We start from the raw sequence: 16,575 nt of genomic DNA on the forward strand, positions 1-16,575 counted from the left end.
TTAAAAGTCTGGGCTTTGGAGTTACACTGCCCAGGCCTGTGTCCCAGCTCTACAGTTTCCTAGTTGTGTGACCTCGGGTGAGTTATTTAACATCTCTGTGCTCCAGTTTGCTTATCTATAAACTGGGATTATTAATATTACATACGTCATCAGGGTTTTTTATTAAGTTATAATTGACATACATTTTATTGGTTTCAGGTATATAACATAATGATTTGATATTTCTATCTATTGCAGAATGATCACAATAAGTCTAGTTAACATCCAGCACCATAAAGAGTTACATTTTTTTTTCTTGTGATGAGAACTAAGATCTACTCTCTTAGCAACTTCTAAATACACACTACAGTCACCATGCTATTCATTACATCCCCATGACTTATTTTATAACTGGAAGTTTGTACCTTTTGACCCCTTTCACCCACTTCACCCACCTCATTTTGCCCACTCGGTTGTTAAAAGACTTTAAGGGCAGCCCTGGTGGCGCAGCGGTCTGGCGCTGCCTGCAGCCTGAGGTGTGATCCTGGAGACCCGGGATCGGGCTCCCTGTGTGGAGCCTGCTTCTCCCTCTGCCTGTGTCTCTGCCTCTCTCTCTCTCTGTGTCTATGAATAAGTAAATAAAATCTTAAAAAAAAAAATAAAAGACTTTAAAAATCTGGTACACATTGTTCGACCTCATCCAACACAGACAGAAAGTCGTATTCAGTGTTGAAACCCCAGAGTCCAGCTGGGTGCCTAGTACATTGGAGGAGCTGAATGAATGAATGAATCTCCATATGTAGACAGCTATAGCAGTGGAGATAAAAGCACTTTCCTCATATCAACTCATATGATCCTCAGAACATCTCAGGAGAGATAAATAAGGGAGATGAGCAAGATGGATATCATCATCTCCATCTTACAAATGAGAAAACCGTGAAAACAGGACTAGAGATGAGAGAGTGAATTTATGCTCCTGAGTGCATTTATTTCTAGCCCTCGACTCTTGCCACTATCTGGCTGTCTCTCGATCTTATGCAGGTTTCATGGAACCCAAAGGATATCTAATAGCAAAAGTGAACACACGTAGCTCTTTTAGCTTTCTGAAGAAATGAACTCCTTACTGTAAATATACTCCATCAAATTGTAACTTCAAGTTAAACTTGAAGTTTGGAAAGTTTCTTTCTGGGGGGAAAGCAGAGGATTTTTTAGGGGAATGAGGAAATTCTTTTTAAGGGTGAAAGTAACAGAGAATCATGAAGGAAAATATTGATAGATTTTATTACATAAACATTTAAAATACTATGTATAAAAGTCATAACTAAATTAAAAGGAAAATAAACTAAAACAAATTGTACCAAATATGCCAAAAGGTTAAAAGTGTCAGTATCTAAAGAGCACATAGAATTTAATAGGAAGAACGTTAAAAATGTGGTTTCCAAAAAGTGGGCAAGGGGCACCTGGGTGGCTCAGTGGTTGAGCGTCTGCCTTTGGCTGTGGTTGGTGAACATATACAAATGTTTTAACTTTACTCGAATAAAAGAAATAAGAATTTTTAAAAATGGTATACTAGTTTATTTTTTATTTTTTATTTTTTACTAGTTTGTTTATTAAGAATACTAAGACTTTAAAGATAATGTGGGTAGAGTGGAATGAAATGGCTACCCTCATAACACGTTATCTGGAAACCAACTGTCTTAAAATTGTTTGTGGCCCTTGACCAAGGTTTTCAGTTTCTGGGACTCTAGCCTAAAGAAATTATCAGTAATATGGTTAGAGTCTTATACCTGAGGATGTTCTTCACAGTGTTTATTTATGAAAATGAAATGCTAGAAACAACCTGTGTGTCCAATAGTAAGGGAGTGGTTATATCAATTATGGTGGGGGTAGGGGGAGCAGCATAATCTAGCAGCTAAAAGCATGGATTCTGGAGTCTCACCACCTGGGTTCAAATCCTGACTCTGCCACATATTAGCATGTAATCTTGAAAACCTCCCCAATCCTTACTTTTCTCATCTACACAAAGGGAATGACAAGAGTACCTACCACATAGGCTTATTTTGTGGCTTAAATGAATCATTCACAATTCCAAAATCCTCAAAGCCCTAAAAATCTAATGATATTTTATGACTTTATTACCAACAAAACATAATTGAACTGACATAACCTTATCCCACTTACTATACACATATTCTTTGACTGTCATCAATCTTAATCCCTTTCTATCGTTTTACTCTCCATGCAGAATCTCTAAGTTTCTCTTTTTAAATTAATAACCTTCATGCACTTGTGAAAAGATTAACTTGAAGGCCAAAGCTAACTGGATGCAGGTGTATCTACTTTGAGCCAATTTCTTGGCCAAGAAAATGTTTCCAATTCCTCCAGCCCAGGAGGGGGGAAACTTTTTTTCAAACTTTAAGGTTGGGGATATTCTTAACATGTAGATTGCTGAGCTCCACCCCCAGAAATTCTGATTAAGTAGTTCTGGGGTAGAACCAAATGTCTGTAAATCTTACCAGCTCCCAGGGTGATGCTGGGGATACTGATCCATGGACCACACCTTAGGTAGCCCTGCTTAGATCCATTCCCTCTTTAATTTTTATCAACCCTTACGTTGTACCTTTCTGATATGAACATTTTCATTTCTGGAAATCTTCAACTTGTTTTTTTATGTCCTCATTCTTTTATCCTCTACTTCCCATGCTATGATTTTATTTCCAGAAGTAGTAATATAAAATTTTCTATCACTCTCTAAGCACTTATGATGCTCCAGTAACTGTGTTAGTGCTTTGTTCATATTATTTGTTTCATCCTTTCAACAATCCTTATTTTAGAAATGAGAAAATTAAGGTCCTAGGACTCCTAGCAAGTGGGAGGATCAAGTCCTCTTGGCCCCAAAGCCCAAGCTTTTCCCATTTTACTGTCCTGTCCATGGTGGTTCATGTCTCCAGCCAACATGACTTCTCATTCCTGCTTCAGCTGCCTAGATCCTGCCAAGTCCCCAATCTAGAACCCCCTCTCTCCTTATCATTATCCAGATCCCATTCAGGCCTATGCCAGAAAGCTTCCCCAGCTACACGCATCCACAGCCAACACCCCACCACATCTGCCGTTCTTACCTGGCCATTTATCATACGTGTTTACATTTTCACATTAAGGGATTTCATCTTCCTAACTGAATTTGAAACCTGTGAAAGCAGGGCCCATCTCATGCATCTCTGGGTCTCCCTTTGGAATAGCCATGATGGGGACTGGTTGCTTCCCTTACCCACATCCCCGTTCCTACTCTTCTCCTGTCCTAAGGATTACCCCTATCTCTACCTTGTCCCTTCCTATTTTGGTGAAATCAAGCCACATCAACAAGAAGTGGAAAAACAGTCCAACAGTAACCCTTCTTATCACCTCCCCTGCATGACAGCTGTGGGTGGTTTGCTAGTGTTTGCCCTGAGTTCTGCAGGATCATGAGAAGGAACTTTCCTCTGAGACCCTGTATTTGGCAGAGAAGCACTAGCAATACCCTGCAAACCTTGGTTCTCCTTGAGATGTTCCAGATACCCTTCCTCCCCTTCCATATTAACTCAAATTCCTTTTCCATTATTTTACTTCCCAGTTTCATTCTTCACCCCTCATTGAATGTCTTCATTCAAGTATGTGAGGAGTTCTCAACTGCCCACTCCCAGTTTGTACCTCTGTGGAGCTACTTTCCCACGTTGTGAAATCTATTAGGGCCAGTACGATGGGACCCATTCATTTGGTCTGTACACTTTGGTTATTCCCTTCTCCCCGCCTTCCCTCCCTCCTTCCATTCTGCCTTCCTCCTTCTTTTTGAGGTCCCTGTTCCTGCTATTGCTTGAGTGGTGTTATGAACCCACTATGACGGCTTACACATCTCAGGCTTAAAAATCTTCCTTTTGCAATCTTCCCCAAACTTGTCATTATCTCCTTGTAAGGGGCCTGCAGAGCAGCTGGGCCTCGTAGCAAAAGGGTGAAACTTCCCATGGTGCTTTCATTTCCTCCCGGTCCATTAGTAGAAAGTGCTAGCTGTGTTTGTGTTACAGCCTCATGCAGCTATGCTGCTAACATACACCACTAGGACACGATTTTAGATTCCATTAGTTTTCTTGTTCAGAAGGTTTTTTTCTGACTCACATTTATGTGCCAGTTTTGTGGGGGCCCTGATGCTTTTCTTTAGTATCTCCTGTACCTGAATTCCTTCTCTTTGGTGCCTCCTTCCATGTGCTATTCTTGGTAGCTTTCAATATGAAACCCTAAGAAAAAAAATTCTAAGGAATACCATTTACTGTTTCTTTAGTGTTTATCATGTAGTAGATGCTGTGCTAAGCATTTTTATATACCTTGCTTAGTTTAATCCTATCAGAAACTTTAATTAGGCATTACCCCAATACAACGGAGACACTGAGGTTTAGTGAGTTTAAGTGATTTGCCTGACGTCTCATGGCCAGTAAATGGAGCAGCCTACAGTCAAGCCCCGGGTCACATTATTTCAAAGCCCAGAGTCAAAATTTAGGTTCTGGGAGACTTGTTCTATTCTCCAAAAAATGTGATGATTTTACCAAACGCTCTCTCATGTACTGCCATGACAGTATAAATGAAAACACTCTTATCGGAAGGCAATTTGGCAAAACATATTATAAGCTTTTAAAATGTTCCTACCCTTTAATCTAACAATTCCAATGCCTGGATTTATGCTAAGGAAAGAATCATTAATATGTGCAAAGATTTAACCCTTAAGGAAGTTTAGGGAGGCAATATTCATAATATGAAAAATTTGAAATAGGTTCCACATCCAACAGAAGGAAATTAAGTATGATACATAGAGGTAACGATTATAAATTATTTGGAAAAAGAATATTCGGTGGCATAGAAATGTGTCCATGATATAATAACTACTATAGGATTTCAGATCACATCCAGTTTTGTAAAAACGGATACAACAAAATAGATTCAAAGGGAAATGATACAGAGCTAGAGACACAGATATGTAGTATATATTCAAAAAATGCAAAGAAGCTCTCCGATTAATGGGGTGGAATTAAGACTAATATTTATTTTCTTCTTTTAACATTTTGTGTACTTCTTAAATTGACATTGAAGGTTTTTAAAACTTATTTTTCTTCTTTAATTGGAAAAATGTCTGTGTGTTGTTTGAAGTCTTTGGAACTCCATCTTGGTCATTTCCTCTGTGGATACTTTCATGCTAAAGACATCTTGGATGTCCTTTTTGCCCACCCATTGCTGGGCTCAACTGGAAAGCTGATCATGTGTGTTGGAAATGTTGGCATGACACCAAGCTCATGTGTGGTATTTTGTACATTGTGGTTGAGGAAGCATACTTAGAGCTTGTTTGATCCAAATCCTTTTCCTGGTCTAACCTAACTAAACATCCTCTCCTCCTCCTTCTGCTATCTGGTTCTGTGAACACTGGCAACCATTATTTTTCCTCTAGAACAGCAGTCAGCCACCTTTCCTTACCTTCACTCACACTGTGAAGAAAATTTCACACTTTTTTGTTACAAGGTCTTTGACCGCTGTTCATATTTACCAGTGCTCTTTTTATAATTTCCTCCACAAACAACCTTTATTACAGATACTTGAGTTCCATCTTCTCAGCTTCTTTAATAACTTTTTTTTTCTCAATGCAGGTTTTCATTCATTTTTTTCCTTTGCCTCAGTGCACTTTGGTTTCCTGACCAGGTTATATCCCGACTGCTTCATGCCGATGACTCACGTACATCCACCACACCTCTCTACTCATCACATTGCCTTCCCTTCTTTCAGGTCTCAGGGTGTCTTTGGAAAGCACCTCCCATTCTTTATTTCTGCTCTCCTCACTTTGATCATCTCTCTGCTGGCTTCCTTCATTGACTCCTTTGCAGTCCCCACTTCTGCTTCTAGAGAGTCCACCTGTCTGTCTTTCATCTATTTATACACTCCATTCGGCTGATAATCCTTGCCCTTATCATTTCAGCCTTTGATTTGGACCTTCTCTGAAGTGTTTTTTCAGATATTTTTAAAGCAAGTTCCACCACTCAGGTTCCTGAAGAGGATGTGGAGCTTTCTGACTCATGCCTTTTTCTTCAGAGCATAATCAATTGTAGAAGGAATAGTTTAATTTTAGAAAATAAAATACTAAAACAAAACATCAATTAGCCTTCCCTCTATTTTAAAAAATGTATATATTGGTTTTTAAAAAAGCAAGTAGGGATCCCTGGGTGGTGCAGCGGTTTGGCGCCTGCCTTTGGTCCAGGGCGCGATCCTGGAGACCCGAGATTGAATCCCACATCAGGCTCCAGGTGCATGGAGCCTGCTTCTCCCTCTGCCTGTGTCCCTGCTTCTCTCTATGTGTGTGTGACTATCATAAATAAATAAAAATTTAAAAAAATAAAATAAAAATAAAAAAAGCAAGTAATCTTTGAAAAGACCAAATTACCCTTGACCAAAAAAAACAAAGAAAAAAAAGCTCATGACACAGTATTTCCACCTCTAAGAATGAGTCCTAAGGAGATAATTGGACAAGTGTTTTTTTTTTTTTTCTTTTTTTTGGACAAGTGTTAAAGAAGTATTTGAAGATAGGTTAATTGAAATGTTGTTTGTAATAGAAATAAATAAATAAATAAATATCTTAAAAGCCCAGCAGGATATGATTGGTTATGTAAATTTTGACTCAGTTATACCATTAATCACTATGAAGTGATTAAATATGATTGTTATGTATTAATAGAAACAACTAGATTTGTCAAATGAAAAAATACTGGGTGAAATCCCATTTTTGTAAAATTATACATGTATGTGTAAATATATAGTCACCAAAAAGAGGTCTCTGGTGATGGCTTTTTGGGGTGATTTTTAGTTTTCTGTTTCTTTTGATGTCTTCTTTATACTTTCCTACATTACTTATATATTTTACAGTTAGGAAATACTGTTTTTAAACAAAAAAAATTAGTTTCTTTTCTTAGTAGATGATATAACTAACTTCAATTTTTGATTCTTCCTTTTATATTTTCCTAACATTTTACAATGCAAATATCAAACATGGCTTGACTTATTACGAAATATGTCATTCATACTAGAGATAATATAATATACATGTATGGTTAAAGAATAATAATAAAATAGATATCTATGTACCCATAATCAGCTTAAGAAAATTAATTCTTTGGAACCCCTCTTTGCCTCTAATCAAGCCCATCCTGTTCCTTCCTCCAAAGAGGTAACTATTCCCAAATTTGTATTTCACATTCCTTTACCTTATAGTTTAATGAAATATGTATATGTTCAAGTTGATTATGCTACATCTTGTGTTACTTTAATCCACACTGGTCCTATGTAATGAATGAGTAAATAAGGGAATTGTGTCAATATACACAAAAGTCACATCATTTAATAATATTTTTCTCACACATAAATATTCTGTACTACTATGGAGCAGTAGCTAACTGCAGAGGACACTCACAAGGTTGAATGCAGCAAGCTGTGAATTTCTCTGTTCACAAAACCTATTCACCCCAAGTTCTTCTCTTGGCTCATTTTATCCTCATACTCTGGGAAGGGCTTGTACCTATCTAGGAAGTGCTTATTATACAGTTCTTCCTGACTTTCAGGCTTAGGATCTTTGTGCTAAGGCAGCTTCCTCAACCTTCCTTCAGCCTTCTTCTAAGAAGCTGTTTTCTGGGGTGCCAGGGTGGCTCAGTTGGCTAAGTGTCTGCCTTTGGCTCAGGGCATGATCTCCTGGTCTTGGGATGGAGCGCCACTTCGGGCTCCCTGCTCAGAGGAGCCTGCTTCTCCCTTTCTCTCTCCCTCTGCCTCTCTGGCTGCTTGTGCTACAGCTCTTCTCTCTTAAATAAATAAATAAAATCTTTTTAAAAAGCTATCTTCGGGGGCAGCCTCGGTGGCTCAGTGGTTTAGCACCACCTTCAGCCCAAGGTGTGATCCTGGAGACCAGGGATCAAGTCCCACATCAGGCTCCCTCCATGGAGCCTGCTTCTCCCTCTGCCTGTGTCTCTGCCTCTCTCTGTATCCCTCTGTGTCTCTCATGAATAAATAAATAAAATCTTTAAAAAAAAAAAAAGCTATCTTCATCTTTTCTATAAGATCAATTCTAATATTTCTAGACATATTTATTTATTAAGAATGCATATGTCTTATAATCATCCTAATGTTTTATTAGTATTTTTATTGGTTTTATTAATATTCTGTTTACAAGGTTATCTAGAATGTTTTCTATTTTTCCTATAGGAAAATAGTCCATAATCTCTGTTACTGTAAATGCATGGTTTTACAGAATGAGTATTTTTTAAATACATACATTACATTATACCAGAGACACCTGTATCCCTAAACCATATTGTTTAATTTGCATTGTTTTGAATTTTGTTCAAATAGAATCATACTGTTTGCATACTTCAGTGTGCATTTCTAAAAATACTGCATTTGTGAGAGTAATCCATGTTAATGACTAGAGCCATGGTTCATCCACTTTCACTGCTGTGTAGAATTTCATTCTATGAGTGTGCCAAAGTTTATCTATCCTGTCGATCAGCATTTGGTATTTGGAGTTGTCTGGTGTTACTTTTTAAATGTTGTTATAAACAGTGTTGTACGTGACTCCTTGGCAGACACGCAAGAGTCTCTAGGGCATTCTACCTAGGGGTCAAATCGCTAGGTGCTAGGTTTAGGGTATGCACATCTCCATGTTTACTAGACAATGTGAAATAGATTTCCAAAGTGATTTTACCAATTTAAACTTCCACGATCAGTATATGACAGTTCTCATTTATCTACATCCTTGCCAACAGTTGTTACCAAATTGTAATTTGATTACTGATGTGTTTCTTTCCTTGTCTATTCATATTTTTTTCCCCTCTAAAATGCCTTTTCATGTCTTTTGCCCATGACTTTTCCCATCGGGAGGCTTCTATTTCTCCTTCAATAGGAATGCTGTATATTCTGAATGGCACTTCTTTTTCAGTTACGTTGCTGCAACTATCCTCTTCCTGTTTGCAGCCTGTATTTTTCACTTTATAGGATCTTTTTTATGAATAGCTCTTAGTTTAATGTAGTTGAATTTGTCATCTTTTCTTGTATCTTAAACATCTTAAACTTATTTAAGAAACCTTTTCATTCTTGGGGTTATAAGCCATTCTACATTTTCTTCTAATTGTGTGTGTGTGTGTGTGTCTGTGTGAACCACAAACCTTTTTTTAATGGAAAATGGAACACCTTGTTAATGGAAATCCTGTCTTAAAATGGCAGAGAACACATTTATTTAAAGAAAAAAGTGAATTCACATTGTATTGAGCTGCAACATGGTGGCGGGATTTGATTTTGTTTCTTAAAAGATTCCACAAGTTCAGGGTAACTCTTGAGAGTCAACAGTTCATCTGCCTACCTGGAAAATCAGAGTGAGTGGGGTTTAGTAGTGGCAGATGAAGTGGGGGTACAGGTGCGGGTAGGAGCAGGGGCGGGAGTGTGAGACTCTGCTTCCCTAAGTCCTTTGCCTATTACATTTAAGTCTTGAAGCCATTTGCAGTCCATTTTTTTTAACTTTCTTTTTTTATTTTTATTTATTTATTATTTATGATAGTCACAGAGAGAGAGAGAGAGAGAGAGAGAGAGGCAGAGACATAGGCAGAGGGAGAAGCAGGCTCCATGCAGGGAGCCCGACGTGGGACTTGATCCCGGGTCTCCAGGATTGTGCCCTGGGCCAAAGGCAGGCGCTAAACCGCTGCGCCACCCAGGGATCCCTGCAGTCAATTTTTGTGTATAATTGATTACACGTCCAAATTCACTTTTCCCACATGGTTAACCAGTTGTCTCAATGTCGTTTAGGTATAGTCCACTCTTTATCCCACTGATATAAAACCATCTCAATTATGCAAGGTTCTGTATTCTCTGTTCTATACTAATTATCTTCTCTGCCATTATCAACTATTTCAATTATTCCAGCATAATATTTTTTTGGCAGCTAGTAGGGTGAGCCCCCCCTCCCACTTTCTTATTCTTTGGGATTACTGAATATTCTAGGCCTTTGTTCATCCATACAAATTATAGAAGCAATTTGTCAAGGTGTGTGGATGCAACACACAAATCTGTTGAGATTTTTATTAGAATTGTAGTGAATTATAGATCAATTTGGGGAGAATTTACATGGTAACAATATTGAGTCTTCCATGAACGCAGTAGAGATCTCAATTTATTTAGATTTTCTTCAATATCTTTCAATAATGTGAAATTTTCTCCAAAAAGTTCTTGCACATCTTTAGTTCATTATGTTCTTGAGAAACTTACTATTTTCTATTATAAATAGTATTTGTTGGGATGCCTGGGTGGCTGCCCAGGTTTAGCGCCTGCCTTCAGCCCAGGGCGTGATCCTGGAGTCCTAGAATCGAGTCCCCACATCGGGCTCCCTGTGTGGAACCTGCTTCTCCCTCTGCCTGTGTCTCTGACTCTCTCTCTCTGTGTCTCTCATGAATAAATAGAATCTTTTTTAAAAAATAGTATTTATTTACAAAGTATATATTTCTGTTATTGATGATTAATAGAAATGCAATTGGCTTTTATCTACCATATAACTGGCAACTTTGCTAAATTCTCTTATGAATTCTAGTTATATATATGTAGATTCTAAGATTGTCATGTTATCTATAATTAATGACAATTTTATTTTTCTAAACCTTACACTTTTGATTCCTTCCTATTATATTACTAAATTGTCTAAAACCTCTGAGAAGTGTTCAAGAGAAATGATGATCGGGCATCCTTGGCTCGTTCCTGATTTTGAAAGGAGGGCTTTTAACATTTTCATCATTACATAAAGTGTTTGGCACCTCTAGCATGGAGAAGCCTTGTATATTGGAGCACACTTTTCTCATACTTGATTGGGAAGAGCTCAAGTTTAGCCCTGGAGTAAAAGACAAAATCCTATGCCGTAGATCTAGATTATTTAGGCTAATGTAGTACAGGAAGAGGATTTTCTTTGTGGCCACTAGAATTTGACATTGGGGTTTGGGGCCAAAGCCCCAGCAAATATTCTCAGCACAATTTTCCTCTGATACGTTGAGGGCAGGATTTGAGTAGTTCTGGGTCCCAGCCAAACCACTTCCTAATACAGTGGGTGGGTATCAGAATCACAAATTGGTGGGCCCTACCTCAGAGCTTATGACTCAGCAGGCATGGGGTGGGCCTCAGAATTTGCATTTCTAAGAAGTTCTCAGGTGATGCTGATGCTGCAAGTCATAGAACCACACTTAGAAAAATACTGTGCTAGGGGCCCCTGAGTGGCTCAGTTGGTTAAGCATCCAGCTCTCAATCTCAGCTCATTTCTTGGTCTCTGTCTCAGCACATACCTTGTGATCTCAGGGTTGTGAGTTCAAGCCCATGCTGGGCATGGAGCCTATGTAAAAACAAAAACAAAAACAAAACACTGTCCTAATACCATCTCTTTAAAACATCCCAACAGTATCAATCAAGAGACAAGGAAACAAAATTATTAAAATGCCTGAGAAGGAAGGAGGGACACTGCAACCACGATTACCACCTGGACTCCATGACTAGAGGATGATAGATGGCCACTCCAAACATGGGAGCAATGAAAGAAGAGGGAAACACAGGAGGAAATAGGAGATTTGGGACAGAACAATGAAAAGAATTCCTGAGAAAGTATGAAGGAGACCACAAATAAGCAAATAAATCAAGTGGGGCTCTTTATTCAGTTTGCACCCAACAAAGGACATAGAAGGGAAGGATGACAGTGAGACCCCCTTTGGGAGGGGCAGTGACAAGATGGCCATTTAAGCAACAATTCCTTGCTAAGATCTGTTCTATAAAGAGATGGGCCTCTGCCAAGTAAGATACTAAATGCTGGATAAATCAGAAACCCAAAAAAAAAAAAAAAATCAGAAACCCAAGCCCCAGGAAGTAACAGACTTAATGCAAGTTTCCTATTAAACACATAAAGTGGATTTATTCTTAAAGTAGATATGAAAAGGGAAGGTACTACAAACAGACAAGCCTTAAAGTCATGTTCATCACCTCAGGAACTGAAGTCCCTGCCATAGATGCTTTTACTTGGGTTCAGGGACAATGAAGTGGCAGGAGTGGGACAGGGAGAGTTGGAGGAAGTTGGATTCATTGCCCTACTGGAGGGAAAGCAGTACCAGAGATGCCAGGGAGAGCCAAAGACTAACCCTGCACATAGGACTGGAATCATACCAGGCTTTTGATCCTGGATTTTTACTCTACAGTATAAATAAGCAAGTGATAAAAGACAGGAAGGGTATAAGTTCTCCATTCCCCTTCTCTACCGGCTGCCAGCCAACTTCCTGTCAAGGGTTAGCTGGCTCTCTGGGCCATCATGTCTTAAAGCTGTCTCTCTGGCTTTGATGATTAGTGTACAACACCTCATAGCTGGAAGGAACCACAGAGGTGGTCCTCACCTGCTGGCCAGGAGTGACTAACCAAAGGTCAACCTCGGTAATTGCATTCATTTACTTTATTTTACATATTTGTCTTTAGGATTGTTTGATTCAGTTTATTTACGTGTAAAAACATATAAATCAGTATCTCCATATTTGCCCTATAAAATCTGAAAAGCTTGCCTTGGATATATGTAGTATGTTGCCTCTAGGTAAACTCAAGTAGTTTCATATGTATAAGTGCATAGAAACCATTGAGAATTATATCCCTGTGAGGGATTTTGCTCCCAAATTAGCTACAAACAATTTTTTTTAAATATTTTATTTATTTATGACAGATACAGAGAGAGAGAGAGAGAGAGGCAGAGACACAGGCAGAGGGAGAAGCAGGCTCCATGCACCGGGAGCCCGATGTGGGATTCGATCCCGGGTCTCCAGGATCATGCCCTGGGCCAAAGGCAGGCACCAAACCGCTGCGCCACCCAGGGATCCCGCTACAAACAATTTTTAAGCAAGTTGCTTCAATGTTCTGGGATTCACTCCTCTTGTGAGGCTAGAAGTAAAAGACTTTAAGTTCCAAGAAGTCTCTCCACGGGATCCCTGGGTGGCGCAGCGGTTTGGCGCCTGCCTTTGGCCCAGGGCGCGATCCTGGAGACCCGGGATCGAATCCCATATCAGGCTCCCAGTGCATGGAGCCTGCTTCTCCCTCTGCCTGTGTCTCTGCCTCTCTCTCTCTCTGTGACTATCATAAGTAAATAAATAAAAATAAAAAATAAATAAAAAATAAAAAGTTCCAAGAAGGAAAGGTGTGGTATAAATTCAAGATAATTCTTAAAAGTGTAGATTCTTCTAGTGGGACATGAAGATCCTCTGTCCACACTCACCCATAGTCAGATGTCCCCTCTGCTTCCCCCATCCTTGTTCCTCCAGCCTCTTCCTGAACACTTTTATACCCTCACTTGGGGAGGCATATATTTCCATTGTTTTCTCATGCTATTGAAAACCTACTAGGTTTGTACCTCATTACACAGTTTTGATACTTAGAAAATTCTTTCTTACATCACCCAAAAATCTGTCTCCCTGGAATTTCTGCCTGTCTGTCCAGTCCTGTTCTTGGTACCCACCAAGAAAAAAAAAACCTAAGACCTCTTTCAGCATCCTGAGGACTCTAATCATGTCCTAAGAGTTCTTTTCTCCCAACAAACTATCAGGGTTAGTTCCACAATTTTTTCTTCCTCACGGCTTCAATCTTTCTTTCTTTCTTCTTCTTCTTTCTTTCTTTCTTTCTTTCTTTCTTTCTTTCTTTCTTTCTTTCTGATTTTATTCATTAAGTTTATTTGAGAGAAAGAGAGCACGATGTAGGGGCAGGGGGAGCAGAGGAAGAGGGACAAGCAGACTCCCTGCTGAGTACAGAACCCTACAACGTGGGGTTCCATCTCATGACCCTGAGATCATGACCTGAGCCAAAACCAGGAGTCAGATGCTTAACCAGCTGAGCCAACCAGATGCCCCATGACTTCATTTTCAAGCTTTCATTGTCCTGTTTACCTTCTCTGGACTTAAGCTAGCTTGTCTGGATCCCCTTCTCTAAGATTGAAATATACATACCTGGACACCGTGTGACATAGGAAGTCTAGGCCAAGGCTGAGTACGATGGGGTTCTTTGTCCTCCTGGTCCTTGTTAACAACCCACTGCTTTAGTGGTCACCTGACCCTGTGACTCATATATTGCCTATAGGCATTATAGACCCCTTCCATTTTTTTTTCTTACTATTTGAGTGTAGTTGCTAAGCCAATATCAAAAACACCTATCTAAATTACTCAACACTCATTTTTTTATCTGCCAATTCGACAACCATAGCAAAGAGAGGTCAAAGATAATTTAAGATGACTTGCACAGCTGGTCCCTGCCTATTTCGGCTGTGGTTTCTAAGAGACGCAAGCCCTCCACTTGAAGATATCTTTCTCATTTCTTCCATGTGCTCGTTCTCTTGCCCAAATTCTGCCCGTTGCCCTGGGCCTATGTCAAGGAACTGTCTACCCACACTTGGCTCCTCAACACTTGACCGTGTGTTATCCCCTCTTCTAGAAAACTCCAAGGTGACTTTTGAAATTACTTGCATTTTTGTTGTTGTCATATACTATTTCCTTATCCCTTTGTCCCTCTGATCTTTCATTTGCCAGATCCTTTCATTTACTCTTTTAGGTTTGTTGATTCTACTTTATGACTCTGCTCTCATTTTTTTCTACCTACAGCATCCACTTGAAGAGCCTTTAAAGAGTCTTTTTTTTTTTTTAAAAAAAAAAAAAAAAAGAGCCTTTAATGGAGAATATCCATCTTGCTCATTAAAGTCTTTGATTTGTGCTGGCTTCTAAAAAAAGCTGTCTTCAGAACCTCTCTAAAAATATGCTACAATAGCTTTATAATATCTTAAAAGGGGATATAGACAAGCAGTTTTAGAGATGGAAGAGAATCAAGTTCTCCAACTGTATGATTCAGACAAGAGGATGCAGATGCAACTTTACTTTCTCTTAGATCAGAATGTTTAAAAACCCCAGAGAGATAGTGGACTAGGCGGGAGGGGTGAGATTGGGCTGGGAACCTCAGGATCATTGAATGACACATGCTGAACACATCTGAGTCCCAACTCTGGCCCAACAGAGAAAGATGTACTACTATTCAGGTACATTCAGTTGTCATTCACTCTGTACTTGGATTATACAGGAACACTTTACAGTCTAGACTCTAATGGTGAGAATTTAGCCAAATAAAATCTCTCTTGGCTGCTAAGGAGTCCTTGGAATGAAAGCATCAAAGAAAAGACTATGTCCCCTAACTGGGCACACGGCAACAGGGCAGTAAGGCCAATTCCTTGTTTGAAAGCACCTATAATGCAGTATTTTTTCAATGACTGGTCTAGGGGTCACACAAAAGCCCATGATAAATGACTTGCTTTTCTTCAGAGTCATTTATTAACCTCAGGAGTGTGGAATGCATCACCAAGAAACTAATCTTTGCCGCTGAAAGGACATAAACCAGAGTTTTCTGGACCACTAAGGGGGAGGGTAGAAGGAAAGGAGGAAGTAAGTTTATCCTTGCCTTTGCAATTCTCACAAATATGGCTGCCTCACCATTCTGAATAACAGGCGGACAGAGAGTCTTTGCCCACACATATGAGAGAGTTGAACCATTCTATGATTGTAGCCCCCTGCCTCCAGGAGTGAACCAAAGACACAATTGGACAGTTGGGCTGTGAATGAAGCATAAAATGACTTAATTTATTTTAAATCAACACACTGGTATGTGCACAGCTAAATGTGCACAGCTCGTTTAAGTAAAGCTCATCTCCTTTTAAGTAAAGCTCTTTGAAGGGCTTTCCACTTATCAAATGATGCTTCTGTTGCTCAAAAGATTTTGGGGGAGATGGATGCCAGAAAACACACATGCACACAAATGACAATCATCTATCTACAAGTCGGAATTAGCTGTTAAAATTGTGCCATATTTCCTTCCAACATTTTTATTTAAGAACTCTGTTTCTGGTGTCTCTCATTAAAGCAAAACATGGCTTATTATAGAGATTCCAAGTAATGCAGAAAAGGACAAAAATTAAAAGGCTTTTTAAACACCTAAAAGTCCATCATTAATATTTGGTGATATTACTCCAGGAAGTTCTCCCATATCCCATTCTTTTGAATATCATCAGTTTTGACAAAGTTTCCATCTTTGAGGAAGGATTTGATCTTTGGAAATAGGTCAAAGTTACCAGGAGCCAGCTAAGTCTGGTGAACAAGGTAATGATTAAGCTGAGTGACAAGATTTTGGTGCCAAGTCAGGTGTAATTGGTTTTCTTGGACAGCTCAGAAACTGGCTCTAGGAGAGGCACCCATGTCAGAAGTGCTCTGAACTCCAACAAGAGCTACCCTCCGAGGGGCTGTCTCTGAAGGACGTGTACATGGGGTGGCAGAAACTTTGGAAAACATAACGTCTGGAACTGCTCCAGGGCTGTGTCCCTTGAACACTGTGGGCCTCAGTCAGGTCCTTACCCTTGAGGAGCCTCTCTGTTTGCTCATCTTTAATGGGATGTTCGTAATGTCCACTTTCCATGAGCAGTTATGAGAATCTAATTCGGTCATGGACATGAAAGCACTTTTGTAAACC

At 39.4% G+C, this 16,575-nt stretch overlaps 1 protein-coding gene across 8 annotated transcripts in view; it reads left to right on the forward strand.

The window, feature by feature from the left end:
- Positions 1-16,575, forward strand: part of CASR (calcium sensing receptor) — a 92,048-nt gene that overhangs the window by 23,755 nt on the left and 51,718 nt on the right. The gene's annotated exons all lie outside the window — the stretch shown is intronic.

Source organism: Canis lupus, chromosome 33 (assembly GCF_003254725.2).
Source record: "Canis lupus dingo isolate Sandy chromosome 33, ASM325472v2, whole genome shotgun sequence".
Taxonomy (NCBI): Eukaryota; Metazoa; Chordata; class Mammalia; order Carnivora; family Canidae; genus Canis; species Canis lupus.